We start from the raw sequence: 15,615 nt of genomic DNA, 5'->3' as shown, positions 1-15,615 counted from the left end.
CGTACCACTTGTGCTACCGGAGTATTTCAATCGCAAGCACTCGACTGGTGGACCGCCGAACGTAACAAACGTGGGATCTCCGCAGCTTACGCACTCTCTTGGAATGAGCTGAAAGAGCTCATGAAGAAAGAGTACTGCCCTCCCCACAAAGTCCAGAAACTCAAAGACGAATTTTGGAAAATCAAGCAAGTCGAAGGTGACAATGCTGGCTACACCGCAAGGTTCAAACAGCTTAGCATAATCTGCCCAAGTCAAGTCAACACTTCAGAAAAAGCCATAACGAAGTACATTCGCGGCTTGCCTGAATGTGTGGTCGATTTCGTCGAAGCTGCAAGACCTGCTACAATCGAAGAAACCTACCGCTTGGCCGCAGAAATCAACGACAAACGAGTCTTGGACGGATTCTTCTCTAAGAATCTTGTCAAGCAGGCTCACCAAGCAATCGTCATCGATTCATCCGACGATTCTTCCAGCGATTCTACCGACGATTCTTCTGAAGATTCCTCCGATGATATCTCCAGCGAATCATCAGACGAATCCGCCAACGACACTGCATCATCTCAGGATCGCAACGAGCTCAGCCATAAGCGAAAGGAACCAAGCGTGGATGAAATTCCAAACCCCACACCGCTACGGTTTGTTCCCGTTCTTGTGAAGCGCGCCTACACCGGAAGCCATCCACTGTGTCTCATGTGTACGTATCATCACCCACCAGGAACTAACTGCCGTTATTGCGACAATTGCAACTGGTATGGTTATTTTACCCAGAACTGCCGCACAGGACCGCAACCTTAAGGATTTTCATCAACAACCGCAGTCTCCGCAAAAGTCCTGCACAACAACGTTATTTTGCTTCTAATGTTGTTGTAATAATATGACTTATCGCCGTTAATTTCTTTTATGTGTGGAAACTTGTTCTATCTCTCGACGCATGTGGATTCTATTTCTCTTATACTCGCGCACAATCTAATGCTAGAACTATGTACTATATAACGTAGTTTACCCCTACTATGCGTTCTTGAGATAAGGTACGATAAACGTGCAAGAATAAAATTAATCACGGGTGCACACGTGATTATTTTGGTCAGTGCACGGAGATCGTAGTGAGTTTCAATGATGCCTTAACGTTCAGGGCATGGTTAAGCGTGGTGGATACACCGCTGGTACTTCCTATATATAAGCGTCTTGGCCATGTCTGACGAAGTGTGACACGTATTCACGGAACAGAGGCGTATGGTTGAAACATGACGGTGTTTCGCTATGCTAACCAAAGTTTTGTGAAGAAAGTGCCATGTGGAGTTGGAACGTAGACCTATCATATTATTGTGGTTATTTTCGACACACTATACTACATCGCAAGGCGTAACAATATCAATCACAACTCAAGCGTGTAATCGCTATACTTTTCGTAAGTCGACACACTCGCAATCGCATTATCGCTGGAATATATCTCGCAATCTAAATCGCTTATTATGTGGCTCGAAATCGCAATCGCATATTGTGCGTATCTCGCAATCTCTACCGTTGGTTATCGCTTATTGTGTGAATCGCTATCACTTTTGGTGCGTCTTCGCTTAATCGCATATTTTGTGTGTATCGCTTACTGTGAATCACGTACCATGGATCGCTTGACGAGTACCGCTCATGCTCGTCGCTCTTCGCCTTAACGCTTCTCGCACCTATCGCATCGTTTCGATACTCTTATCACCTATCGCTATCGCTTATCGCTGTTTGTGTTATCTGTGTTATGTTAGCCCACACGACCTCGCTTCACGAGACAAGCTAAAAGGGCTGAAACATGGTGGTGTTTTAGCCGTATTAGCAGACTTTCGTGGAAAAAGGCCATGTGGGGTTAATGCTTGTGGTATGTCCAACTCAACCGAATCACATATCTTTATCGCTTGCAACGCATCGACTGTCGCTTATCGCTCGACGGTTGTCGCTTTTCGCCTGTCGCTTATCGCCGCCGTCTTCGTTTACTATGCTTGGTGTTGGTGTTATCAATTTTCGCGTACCACATATCGCTCACCACACTTGCCCGTGTCACTAAACTGAGTTCGAAAATGACTTCATCACTCAGTTTATGTCACACCCCGATTTCCACGTGTCTCACCGGTGGGCCCGGTGGGGGATTACCGTGACGATGTTGGCAACAATATAGTCAAACCACACAATTATATAATGCACAGCGGAAGCATAAGATAAATATATAAATTTCAACCTCTGATCGTAATATCAAAATGTATTACAGGGGTTGAATATATCCACAGTGGATCGTAAATAAAGATAAAGTATTGTTCCATCAGATACTGCAATCAAGCTTGCGAGACTTATCCCGACGCTAGGGAGCTAATACCAGCCAATTACGTTTAGGTACCTGCACTTAATCTTTTTGGGGAAAATACGTCAGTTTACACTGGTAAATACATTCAACTGACACATTTTAAAATGTTTATTAAAAATTGATTTGAATGCACAAGGCACAAACTCTTTCATAACTTGGGAAAATTCATAATGATCTTGTGAACGTTTTACATGTTCTTTTATGCGTTCAGTAGCCCGGGTCGTGCCGGGTTAAAGATTTATAGACACACCACGTTTGCGTAAAACCGTAGTATAAAAACCAACGGCTACGTCTTTTAATTTTAATGTCGACACTTTATACCGGGCGTACGCCTACACCGGGATGTCGATGGTCGTGGCCATTTCGTAAAATGATGCCAAGGATATCCGGGACAACGGTCATTAAACCCCCCAAAGGCTTATAAGCAACAAAACTGTTTAAATGAGCTGATCATATTTAATCAATTAACCACCTAAGCGATGGAATTATATAATGCTCAATCAAGCGGTATTAGTATACCGTAACCCAAGCCCATATAGGGGAAATAAGTTAAAGTATTTACCTTTGCAAGTATAAATCCTTAATTTAGATCAAGTCACCGATAGCTTTTACTGGGGCTCCTAATCTGGAACGAAGGTTTTAATTAACCTCTTAGAATCCTAACGGTCCTTGTATTAGCCGTAGCTTAAACCGGTTGATTCCGATATATAGATATGGTTAATTCGCACGAAAAGGCGAAAACCGAGAATGGAGTATGATTTGGACCCAACAAGTTCAGTGACTTGTTTTATATGGGTTTATAGTTCATACTCTGGATTTTGGGGTTCAAATAATATAATTTGACCCATATCGGCTATTGCACGAAAACTAGTTCCATGAGCCGTACCGTGTGCGCAAAATAGGCGAAACGGTTAACTATGAGAGTCGTACGCTTATTTCCTAAGTCAATATGCCTTAAAAGTATTTTGGTATCAGTAGGATACCTTCCGTAATGCCCGTAACGAGTTTAGGTTTATATTATGCCCCGTAGGGGCTTTTCGGTCATTTTAAAGACTTTAAAAAGGGCTTTTCGAGTTCTACAGGAAATCTGAGTTTCCCGAACAGTTTATAAAGTTTAAAATACTTTATTTATTATTTAAAATCAGTGGCAACTGGAATCGGGTCAAAAGACCTTGTAGAACTCCCGTTTTGGCCAAAAAGGGCATATTCGGTATTTACCGAACCGTAGCCATAACCGCAGGTTATGAGCAAGGTAAAAATTATTAAAAATCTCTAAAATTCCCAAAATATTATTTTACCACAGTGGGTAAAAGTTTTGGTGACGAAAACTTGGGTTAGATGGGCGTTATGCTAATTGCGCCGTTAATTACAAAACTTTCTTAAAAGTGCGCCTTTTAGCATAACTCTCATTCTAGACCTCGGATTGACGTGAAACTTTAAGGACATGCTTATAATTTAATAAGCAAGGTTTTGGTCCGTTCACGTGTCCGAAATACTCGTTTTAATTTTAAAAGGCCGTTACGGTCAACTTTTAGGCGAATGACGGAATTGCGCAAAAGGCTCGGATAACTCATGAACCGACCACAGAGGTTTATACCAACATGTGACCTGGTCCTAAGAGAGTCCTAAGGTATATTTATACCTCACTAAAACGGGTCAGAACTGAAGTCAAAGCAAAAGTCAAACTTATGCGACTTTCGGCTCCGAACCGGTTCAATATAGTAAATGATCGATTCAAACGAGCGCAAACAAGTTTATATACTTATTATCATATTTTATGATTGTCAAAACAGGTTCCATAACATATACATTACAGATTATGCATAAATCGCTAAAATAGCTTTCTGTTGACTTTTTAACCGCACGTTTGACTCGACATTTGACATAGTTAGAGTGGTGATCAGGGGGAACCATTTTAGAGGTTTATTACCCACGTAAATACCAACTCATAACCACTTTTGATTCGTCATAAGACTGAACCATTACTGATTTATTGTAAAGTCAAACCGTAGTTACGACGGTTTGGTTCTTAGCCATTTACTAAGGAAATGTGAAACCACAAAGGGTTAGATCACTTACAGAAGTTAACTCTTGATTAGAGAACAGAGGAGAATGCTAGGGAGCTCTTGGAATGATCAGATGGAAGTGTTTGAGTTGTGTGAATGTTGTAACTACAACATGGCTATTTATAGTGCATTTTAGGCTCCAAGATCATTCCACATTGCCCTACAACTGGTCATGGATGATGGGCAGGTGTCCCTAAGGGTTATGGGTCGTGTAGGGGGCGCCCATGCTCCATTAATTGGTGTTTGATCGTTCAAAAGCTCCAAAAGGCAAGAAACTACAAAGTTTCTGCATCTGGGCACTTTACGCGGCCCGCATGGGAGTTCCCATGCATTTTAATGCGGGTCGCCTAAAGATCAAATATCAGTCGCGTATTTGAGGTGGCTCGCGGCCCGCCTCAACTTAACTATAACCTTCACGCGGGTCGCGAGAGGTTAAGATTTCAGAATTTTAAAATCTTTTGTTATGATTACAGAATCTGGCCATTAATAACGAAATCTTTCGTAATGATTTACCTGACCTTTCGGGTTTGAAGGGGTAACTTTGCGGTTTGGCCCTCGGTTATTTACCGATAGGGGCCTCGTGTTATTTACCCGCATTATTAAGTCCCCGGTTTATTTATTAATTATATTGGAAAGCCTTAACTTTCACTGTTGACGCTTTTAACCCTTCTTCTACGAATTCGATCGTAACTTTCTCGTTTCATATCGAAACTTCGCGAAATTTATATATATTATTTTAGTGAGGGTATAATACCGTTACAAAGTCTTTGGAACGTTAAAGGGTCACTCAGAGGTATTATTAAATATTTCGACACAGTTAACCCCTGTAGTTTGTAATCTCTCACTTTCTTCCGCGTTTTGTTTTTGTACGATCTATAATTTACTCGTTTGAAGGTTTAAGCATTATTTAGGGATACTATACAGTATATTTACCCTTGGTGACATTTATAACCCTCGAATTTATATACTTTCAAGGTTTGTCAAAATTAGTCCTTTATTTATTATAGATGCCACGTGTAAACAAATGACACGTGTTAACACATCATTGGACACAAAAATTCGAGGTGTTACATCCTCACCCCCTTAAAATAAATCTCGACCCGAGATTTACTCAAATAAATAGGGGTATTTTTCTTTCATTGTAGCTTCGACTTCCCACGTATATTCAGGACCTCTACGAGCATCCCATTTGACTTTTACAATCGGTACGTGCTTTCTGCGAAGCTTCTTTACCTGTCGATCTTCAATCGACAAAGGTTTTTCTATGAACTTTAAGCTCTCATCTATATGCACATCTGTGTGTGGAATCACCAACGACTCGTCGGCGAAGCACTTTTTGAGATTGCAGATGTGGAACACATTGTGAATTCCATTGAGCTCTTCAGGCAAGTTCAACTTATAGGCAACTGATCCGACCCGTTCAATGACCTCAAAAGGTCCTATGTATCTCGGACTCAGTTTGCCTTTCTTGCCGAAACGCATCACCCCCTTCCAGGGTGACACCTTAAGTAATACTTTTTCACCCACTTCGAAGTAAAAATCCTTACGCTTTGGATCAGCGTAGCTCTTCTGCCTATCGCGGGCAGCCTTGAGACGTTCCCGGATCTGGACAATCTTGTGCGTCGTCTGGAAAACAATCTCTGGTCCCGATAATTGGACCTCTCCTACTTCCGCCCAACAAACAGGCGATCTGCATTTCCTACCATATAATGCCTCAAAAGGCGCAGCCTTTATGCTGGTGTGGTAGCTATTATTGTAGGAGAATTCGATCAGGGGTAGGTTTTTATCCCAGTTACCACCTAAATCGATCGCACATGCTCGAAGCATGTCTTCTAGCGTTTGGATAGTACGCTCACTTTGACCGTCCGTCTGTGGATGGTAAGCCGTACTAAAGTTTAAACGCGTGCCCAAAGATTGCTGGAAACTTTTCCAGAAGTGAGATGTGTATCTAGTATCCCTGTCGGAGATAATAGACACAGGTATGCCGTGTAAGGCTACAATCTTATCAACATATAGTTGGGCTAACATATCGGAGCTATACGTCTCCTTGATGGGTAGAAAATGAGCTGATTTAGTCAGCCTATCAACTATGACCCATATTGTATCGTTTCCTTTCCTGGTTTTGGGTAACTTGGTTATGAAGTCCATAGTTACGCATTCCCACTTCCACTCGGGAAGTTCAGGCTGTTGTAGCAAGCCAGATGGCTTTTGGTGCTCGGCCTTGACTTGAGCACAAGTCAAGCACTTTGCTACATGGGTGGCTACAGACTTTTTCAAGCCTATCCACCAATAATTTGCCTTTAAGTCTTGGTACATTTTATCAGCACCAGGATGGACTGAGTATTTGGAACTATGGGCTTCCTGGAGAACAACATCTCGTAGTCCTCCATATATCGGAACCCATATACGTCCGTTCAGTCTAAGAATTCCATCCTTGCTAAGAGTCAACTGCTCTTCAGTTACTCCCAGCTTTTCATTAGGATAATTAGCTTCCAACACAGCCTCTCGCTGTGCAGCCAAAATCCTTTCAATTAAATTATTTTTAACCTCAATGCTCTTGGCATTGATTCGAATGGGTTTTACCCTTTCCTTCCTGCTCAAGGCATCGGCGACCACATTCGCCTTGCCGGGATGGTACCTGATTTCACAGTCATAATCATTCAGGGTTTCCATCCAACGGCGCTGTCTCATGTTCAACTCCTTCTGGTTGAACAGGTGCTGGAGGCTTTTGTGATCAGAATAAATCACAAATTTAATACCATAAAGGTAATGCCTCCACAACTTCAGTGCAAATACAACGGCACCCAACTCCAAATCATGGGTGGTGTAATTCTTTTCATGCACCTTTAATTGCCTTGAAGCATAGGCAATCACTTTGCCCTTCTGCATAAGCACACACCCCATGCCTGTGTGTGATGCATCGCAGTAAACTACGAATTCATCTGTACCTTCAGGTAAAGTCAACACAGGTGCGTTGCTTAGCTTTTGCTTCAGTATTTCGAAGGACTCTTGCTGCTTCGGGCCCCAAATGTACTTTTCTTTCTTCTTGGTCAAGGAGGTCAAGGGCGCAGCAATCCTCAAAAAAATTTCAATAAATCTCCGGTAGTATCCTGCTAACCCCAGGAAACTACGAATTTCGGTAGGCGTCTTTGGCTCTTGCCAGTTCATGACTGCCTCTACCTTAGCGGGATCCACTTGGATACCACGCTCACTCACAACGTGTCCTAAAAACTGAACCTCTCGTAGCCAGAATTCACATTTCGAGAATTTGGCGTAGAGTTTCTCACGCTGTAGTAATTCGAGAATGCAACGGAGATGCTTCTCGTGGTCAGCTTGGTTCTTGGAATATATAAGGATATCGTCGATGAAGACTATGACGAATTTGTCCAAGTATGGCTTGCAAACGCGATTCATGAGATCCATGAACGCAGCCGGTGCATTTGTGAGCCCAAAAGGCATCACTGGGAACTCGTAATGACCATAGCGAGTCCTAAATGCAGTCTTGTGTACATCTTCATCTCTGACCCTTAGTTGATGATAACCCGACCTTAAGTCGATCTTTGAGAAGTAGCTCGCTCCTTGCAGCTGATCGAATAGATCATCGATCCTTGGCAAAGGATATCTGTTCTTTATGGTAACTTTATTCAGTTCTCTATAGTCGATGCACAACCGCATCGATCCGTCCTTCTTCTTTACAAATAGGACAGGAGCTCCCCAGGGAGATGAACTAGGTCTGATAAAACCTTTCGCCAGCAGTTCATCCAACTGGGTCCTCAGTTCTTTCATTTCCGTCGGAGCTAATCTGTAAGGTGCTCTGGCTATCGGAGCTGCTCCAGGAATGATGTCAATTCTGAACTCCACTTGTCTATCTGGTGGCAAACCAGGCAGTTCTTCGGGAAAAACCTCGGGGTATTCAGAAATAACAGGAAGATCCTCGATCCTCGGCTTTGGTTCTTCAATTATCACTTGAGCCATGTAAATTACACAGCCTCTGTTCAAACATCTTGAAGCTTTCAGCATAGATACGTCTTCGGGCAGTCCGTAATGCGTATCCCCTTGAATGGTAAGAGATTCACCACTCGGAGTCTTTAAAACTATCTGTCTTTTGCCGCAAATGATTTGGGCCTGATTACGGGATAACCAGTCCATGCCTAGCACGATGTCAAAACCCGCCAGTTTGAAAGGAAGTAGAGATAAAGGAAAAGAATGGTTCCTAATGGACATTTCACATCCTTCTAGAACAGTAGAGACGGTTTCTATCGTGCCGTCTGCTAACTCTACTTCGTATTTCACGTCAAGGGTTTTGATTGGCATATTTAGTAGTTGGCAAAATTTCTGGTCTACAAAGGATTTATCAGCGCCAGAATCGAACAGTACTCTTGCAAATATATTATTTACGAGAAAAGTACCTGTAAGCACATTGTCGTCCTTAACCGCTTCCTTTGCATCCAAGCGAAAAACTCTCGCATTCGACTTCTTCGTCTCTTCCGCCTTCTTGGCATACTTCGGGCAATTACTCTTTATGTGCCCCTTTTCGTTACAATTAAAGCAGGTTGCATCCTTTATCTTTTTGCACTCCACGGTCTTATGATCCTTGGACTTGCATAGCCCACAGGATGGAGTCTTTTGTTGCGACTGTGAACCAGACGCAAACCTACACTTCCCGGAGTGAGGTTTCTTGCAGACCTTGCAGTGAGGTCTTCCATCAGCTTGCCCCTCTTTCTTTGCCTCCGACCCTCTCTTGCCCTCACCGTTTCCACGGTGCTTTTTCCCAGACTTTCGTGAGGTATCATCCTCACGTTTTCGCTTTTCAGCCTCCTTGCTCCTTTGTGCCCTCAGACGGACAGCATCAAGTGTAAGAGACAAGGAGAGGTCAGTAACTGACCTGAAGGTCGTCGGCCTAGAGGCCTTCACACTGGCCTTGATCGCCGGCTCTAAGCCCCCAATGAATCGGGCAATCCTTCGAGGTTCTGGTGTCACAAGATATGGCACCAGGCGTGACATAGTGTTAAAACTTGTCAGATATGCTTGACAATCCAGGTTTGTCATCACCAGTGAGACAAAATCTGCCTCAATCTTCTCAACCTCGTGCTGAGGGCAGTAGTTTTCTTTTATGAGGGCAATAAACTCCCCCCATGACATTTTGTACAAGGCAGACTTACCTGAAGCCTGCACCAGAGCTCTCCACCACGCCAGGGCCTCGCCCTTGAATGACTGGGACACAAACTTAACCACGTCCCTCTCAGCGCACCCGCTGATGTCCACTATCGTGTCCATCTCGTCTAGCCAGGTGATACAGTCAACCGCACCTTTCTCCCCTGTAAATTCACGGGGCTTACATGATACAAAGTATTTGTAGGTGCAACCCTTAGCACTTGACGCATCGGTATATTCTCTATCGCGATGAACGCTGTGCTCAATAGACGAGTGCTTGTCGTCATCTTTCTTGGGTTCAGAGGGTGGTTTGGAGTGTGTCTTTGGTTTAGAGGGTGGTTTTGACACAGTTCTGCCTTGAGACTTAGTATTTTGACGATCAATAGCTGCCTGGACAGCATTGTCAATCAGAGCCTTCAGTTGTGCGCCTGTCAAATGCACTGACGCATTGTCATAGTCATCTTCGTTTGTGTGGCTGTTCTCTCCACTGGGATCCGCCATTGTAACTTGAATCTGTTACAGAAGATAACAAAATTTTAATTTAGGAGATTATTATATGATTGTCTTTTATGACAATTTGTCAACCATGGTACAGAGACCATATTTGGTTAACTTTTTATTTCATTAAATATTAGGATTTGAATATATCCTATTTTAACTATATAAATAGTATTGGCGGCATAAAGCCTAATCATGATGATGTTTTATAATGTTAGCCGAGATTTCAGAGAATCAAAGGCATAGAGAGTTGAACCGTAGTTCTTTTATCTCTTTCTGACAGAGAGTCATAGACTACCGCTGCCTTTTGTCTTTATAAGACAATTATTATGGCCCATAGGCACTACACCTCTAATAGATGTCTTAATATGGTTGGCCCGTAGGCGCTACATCACTAATGGACGTTTTAATAATATTGGCCCGTAGGCACTACATCACTAATGGATGTTTTAATAATACTGGCCCGTAGGCACTACATCACTAATGGATGTTTTAATAATTCTGGCCCGTAGGCACTGCATCACTAATGGATGTTTTAATAATACTGGCCCGTAGGCACTACATCACTAATGGATGTTTTAATAATACTGGCCCGTAGGCATTGCATCACTAATGGATGTCTTTATAATACTGGCCCGCAGGCATTGCATCACTAATGGATGTCTTTATAATACTGATCACCTTCATTGGTGATTTAACCCACGATTTATATATCATTTAGTTGGGTTTTGAAATCCTTAAAGGATTATTGTATAAGAATGACGGGCGTGATTTTAACGAATCACATCTGCCATGAATGTTAACATGCGTACAGAGGTTAACAGGGAATCAGAATCTTTTCAGTTAGGTCGTACCATCTTGACTAGATCTTAACAGACCCCAAGCTAGGTTTCACCTTTTTAAGATTCTTTATTTAGGCAGATCAATATAAAAGGAATGGTTTTGATTTATTTTTATATATATTAAAACAAAACTCATAACATACATTCCAAAATCTCAAATACAATTACATATTGCCCTAAACGGGTCTTTCAAATAATATATACCTCCATAGAGGTTTTAAAATAAGTGACAAGTCCACGCAGGGACTAATACAAGATAGGTGTCCATGCAAGGACTAAATATAAGTCCACGTAGGGACTGAAATATGATAAGTTGTCCACACAGGGACTTATTTTAAAGTAGAAATTACATTAGTACAACTATTAAGGGCTAGTGGTCACGTTTCTTCTTTTTGCCCTTTAGTAGATTCGCCAAGCCTTTGAGAAATCCTCGGTGGCTTTTCTTTTCTTCCTCGAACTCTCTCTCCACACGATCTAGTCGATGGAGTATTTCTTCCTGTTCAGGAGGAGAAAAACGTGGTTGCGGCGCTTGATGCGGAACTGGAGGTCTGGGAGGTATTGGATACCCATGAGCTGAGTAATCCGGTGGTCCCATGTTTCCATGTGCTCCGTCAGGGTAGCGCGCATTATATCTAGCCGACACCACATATGGGTCGCGCTCATAGCCGTAGTTGTATTGTGCTTGTGACGGTTCAAACGGATTGTAAGCCGTTGGACCCGTGTAAGCAGGTATGGGTTGGTCATACCCAAATGGTGGCGAATTTCGTGCAGTAGGTGCGGAGTTCGCCTCCTGTATAGGACTTGAAGGTCCTTCTTCTTGTAGCGGCGGATAGTGGCTACTACTAGAATGTCGAGGAGTGCTGAAGTGGATACCCCCTCCTCCTCGTGTAGACATACGAGCATTTGTCCTCCTACGCCTTGGCGGATCAGGTATTACTGGTTGTGCCGGTGGCGGAGGTGGTGGCGTAACTGCCTCAAAGCGTGAATCCTCAGAGGGATCCTGCGGATGTCTCGGTTGTTGAGATGTCTGTTGAGATGGCGTGTAGTACCATTCATGTCGGTCAAACATCGCTTGGAAACTGTCAGGTCCTTGATAGGGCGTTCCATGGAAGGATGACCCATCAGAAACTTCTATCGGATGCGTGGGCGTACCACGAGCTGGTTCAGTTGGATCCTCATCCTCCTCCATGGGATCTTCAGAAAAATGGTCTTGTGGCCCTAGTGGAACAAAACCTGAAGGTTCCTGTATGTAGTCAGCCGGATTGAACTGACCTATGTAGTAGGGAGTAGGGTCGTCATAATTCCGGTGCGAAACCGAACGTTGTAAAGGTATGAAGGAAGGTTGTGGGTTATTGGGGTTATTTTCTGAATCTGGCCCAAAGGAGTGCCGGTAGGATGGCGTTGAGCTGTGCGAAGTGGAATGCCTCGCGGGTTCGTAAAGATCTCTTCGTCGTTGTGGCTCTTCGCTCCGTGTCATCGAAGGATGTCTTGTACCAGATGGTCCAGCTTCTTTATCGTGATGTGTCACGATTTCTCCTCGGCCTCTTCTTCCCCTTCCTCTTCCTCGGAATATAACAGGTGGCATTTTCCTGCTCCAAAACTTATTAAAAATCAAATCGAAAATAAAGACAAAAAGGAGTAATAATCCGAATTTGTCCTAAGTTATTGTCTAGACTCAAGTATGTGCAATTGTGTTATTGAGATTAAACACAATAGGATAGTGTTTAATTCACTCAATGTTGGCTCTGATACCAACCTGTCACACCCCGATTTCCACGTGTCTGTAAGACCCAGCTTATTTTACCAAATTTAATAACCTAAAAACCTTGCATTTAACGCCAAAATGACGACTTTACAAAAACTTTCATAGTTTAACCCAAAATTAACACAACCTTCATGTATTGTTGTTACAAACCACATACAAGACAGTAACTACCATTAATTTACATAGTTTCTAACACAAAGTTTGGATGCGGAAGCGTTCTTAAAATGTGTGTGTTCGGTTCTATTCACTTGCTTGATCTTCATCCTTTTTCTTGGTACCTGAGAACTAACATTTAAAACAAGCATTAGTACTAACACTCTTGGTAATTACGTATTCGAATCAGGTCCGAACACGGATTCGAGAAAATGATCAAAACAACTTTTGTCAAACAGGGCTCCACCGTAATTTACGGTGTCACCGTAAATTACGGTGGCTTCTGGTCATTTGGGATCTACCGTAACACAGTAGAGACTCACCGTAAATAATTTCAGGCCACCGTAAATTACGGTACTACCGTAATTTACGGTAGACTCTGCACATCTCTTCCTTGTTTAAAATGCAGTTTTCTTGCTGATTCGCTATGAGTCGAAACAACACAAATTCGCATAAATTACTGCGCGGCTGGGCTAGTACTTTATACTTGTTTTGGTTTATAACATTACTCAACTATTCTTGAGCGGGCATGCTTACGAAATCAACTTACACCCTAGATTACAAGACATAATATTTGGTTGTTTATACTATTTTCATGCATCGGATATGCACCTTAGCTCCTATATTAAAAACAAGATTTCTTAATTTGGGTATGGTGTTCGTTACACGGCATACTTATCATGTAATTCACGCATTGTGTAATAAGGTCATGCTTCATGCTTATTACCATAACTTGTTTGACCCGTTTGGGTGTTAAACTTACACACCATTTCGGATATGTAAGATTTCATGCATTTTCACTTGTTTTGACCCATTTACTTGTTTAAGGCACTAATCATATTCGTGACGTATTGGTAAATCTTGGTCGTCGTGTTTCAAAATTGACTACATAAAACTAACAATAAGGTATAATGTAACGAAACGATAAATTTCGTACCTTTAGAGCGCGCCTTTTCCTCGTGATTTCCCCTCGGCTTGTCCGCTAGAGGAACCGGACTCTTTGCCTAGAAAATTCAGTTTTCACAACATGTTTAGATCTCTTTTCATGACCATAATCACATCATTATGGACCATTATCAAATCTGCGTTTTTATCCAAATTTTAACATTTAAGTCCTCACTTAGGCATTTCTACAAACACCTAGCGGGTCAGATTTTTCCACCTTCATAAACAAGTTCGTGACTTTAAGATTTGCCATCAAATTTCACTATAATAGCAATTTTGCACACAATTAGTATCAATATCACTGGAATTACTTCTTATAATGAAATTTATACTAGGATTACACCCAAAATCCTAATATTCATCATCAACATACAAAACCCATAACTTAACATTTATGGATTCATGGAATTTTTCCTGAATTAGGGCATGATTTCACCTATAGTTGTCTAAGTTTTAACCCTAGACACTATTTCATCTTTAATCTAACTAATTACTATCATGCATCAAATAAATTTCAGATTTTGCTAGATTCATGAGAATTTCAAGTAGTGAATTCTCACAAAATTTTACATACCTCTAGACCCTCTCGCGATGAGGAACACGATTCTAAGCTCGGATTTTGTTTTGGTTAGGATTTGAGCCTTCAATTTGCAAGAAATGGTGATGTTAGGGTTTTGGATATGGGGGTCGCCCCTTTTCTCTGCTTCTGTCGACCAGACCACCAATTTTTGGTGTGTTTGGTTTTGATTTTGTTACTATTAGTAATAAGAGTTTCATTTTTGACAAGTTTAGTCCCTTGACTACCATTTTCTCTAGTTTCAAGTATTTTAACCATAATATGAGTTATTTCTAGACTAGAACTTAACTAGGTTAAGTTCTTAATTGGTAATTTCTTGTTTATTAATTCCTTGAACTTTATAATATACGGGTTTACGTTTTTGGGGTGTTACAAGTCCACCCCCCTTAAAAGGGGTTTCGTCCCCGAAACCGAATTACGTACCAAATAATGTAGGGTAGAGACGCCGCATCTCCTCTTCGGATTCCCAAGTAGTGTCTGACCCTTTTCTGTGGTCCCACTTAACCTTGACTTGATTTATCACTTTGTTCCTCAAGCTTTTCTCTTTACGATCTAAAATCACAATCGGTTTCACTGCATAGTTGAGACTGTTATCCACCTCGATATCATCGTAGTGGACATGAGTGGTCTCGTCGGCCAAACATTTCCGGAGATGTGATACGTGAAATGTGTTATGAATCCCACTCAATTCTTCGGGTAATTCAAGTCGATAAGCTACCTTACCAACTCGTTCAATGATTCTAAATGGCCCAATGAATCTCGGGCTCAACTTTCCCCTTTTTCGGAATCTAATAATACCCTTCCATGGGGAAACCTTTAGCATGACCATATCGCCAACTTGGAACTCGATTGGCCTATTTCTTTTGTCTGCGTATGCCTTTTGTCGGTCTTGAGCCGCCTTTAAATGTGTCCGAACTATGTCAATTTTCGCATTTGTAGCTCGGATTACATCAGTTGGTGCTAGCCCTCGCGGGCCCACCTCTCCCCAACATACCGGAGTCCGACACTTTCTGCCATATAATAGCTCATACGGGGCCATTTTAATGCTCGCGTGATAGCTATTATTATACGCGAATTCGACCAAGGGTAAATGGACATCCCAACTACCCCCAAAGTCAATAATGCAAGCCCGTAGCATATCACCCAATGTTTGTATTGTTCTTTCGCTCTGCCCATCCGTTTGTGGATGGTAAGCAGTGCTAAGGAACAATTTGGTTCCCATCTGTTCTTGGAATTCACGCCAGAATTTCGAGGTAAACCGAGTATCCCTG

General features: G+C 42.2%; 1 long non-coding RNA gene across 2 annotated transcripts; it reads right to left on the bottom strand.

The window, feature by feature from the left end:
- Window positions 1-12,736: 12,736 nt before the first annotated feature.
- Window positions 12,737-14,476, bottom strand: LOC118479303. 2 transcript variants are annotated; one of them, XR_004893299.1, is made up of 3 exons: window positions 14,342-14,476; window positions 13,760-13,826; window positions 12,737-12,947 (listed from the first exon to the last, which is right to left on the bottom strand). It is a non-coding gene; the product is annotated as an uncharacterized LOC118479303 (long non-coding RNA). The 2 variants fall into 2 exon arrangements; XR_002591668.2 differs by having other exon boundaries at window positions 12,913-12,954.
- Between the last annotated feature and the right edge of the window lie 1,139 nt (window positions 14,477-15,615).

This window comes from Helianthus annuus, chromosome 5 (genome assembly GCF_002127325.2).
Source record: "Helianthus annuus cultivar XRQ/B chromosome 5, HanXRQr2.0-SUNRISE, whole genome shotgun sequence".
Classification (NCBI taxonomy): domain Eukaryota; kingdom Viridiplantae; phylum Streptophyta; class Magnoliopsida; order Asterales; family Asteraceae; genus Helianthus; species Helianthus annuus.
The sequence above is the reverse complement of the archived record's forward strand: the minus strand, read 5'-3'. Positions and strand labels throughout refer to the sequence as shown.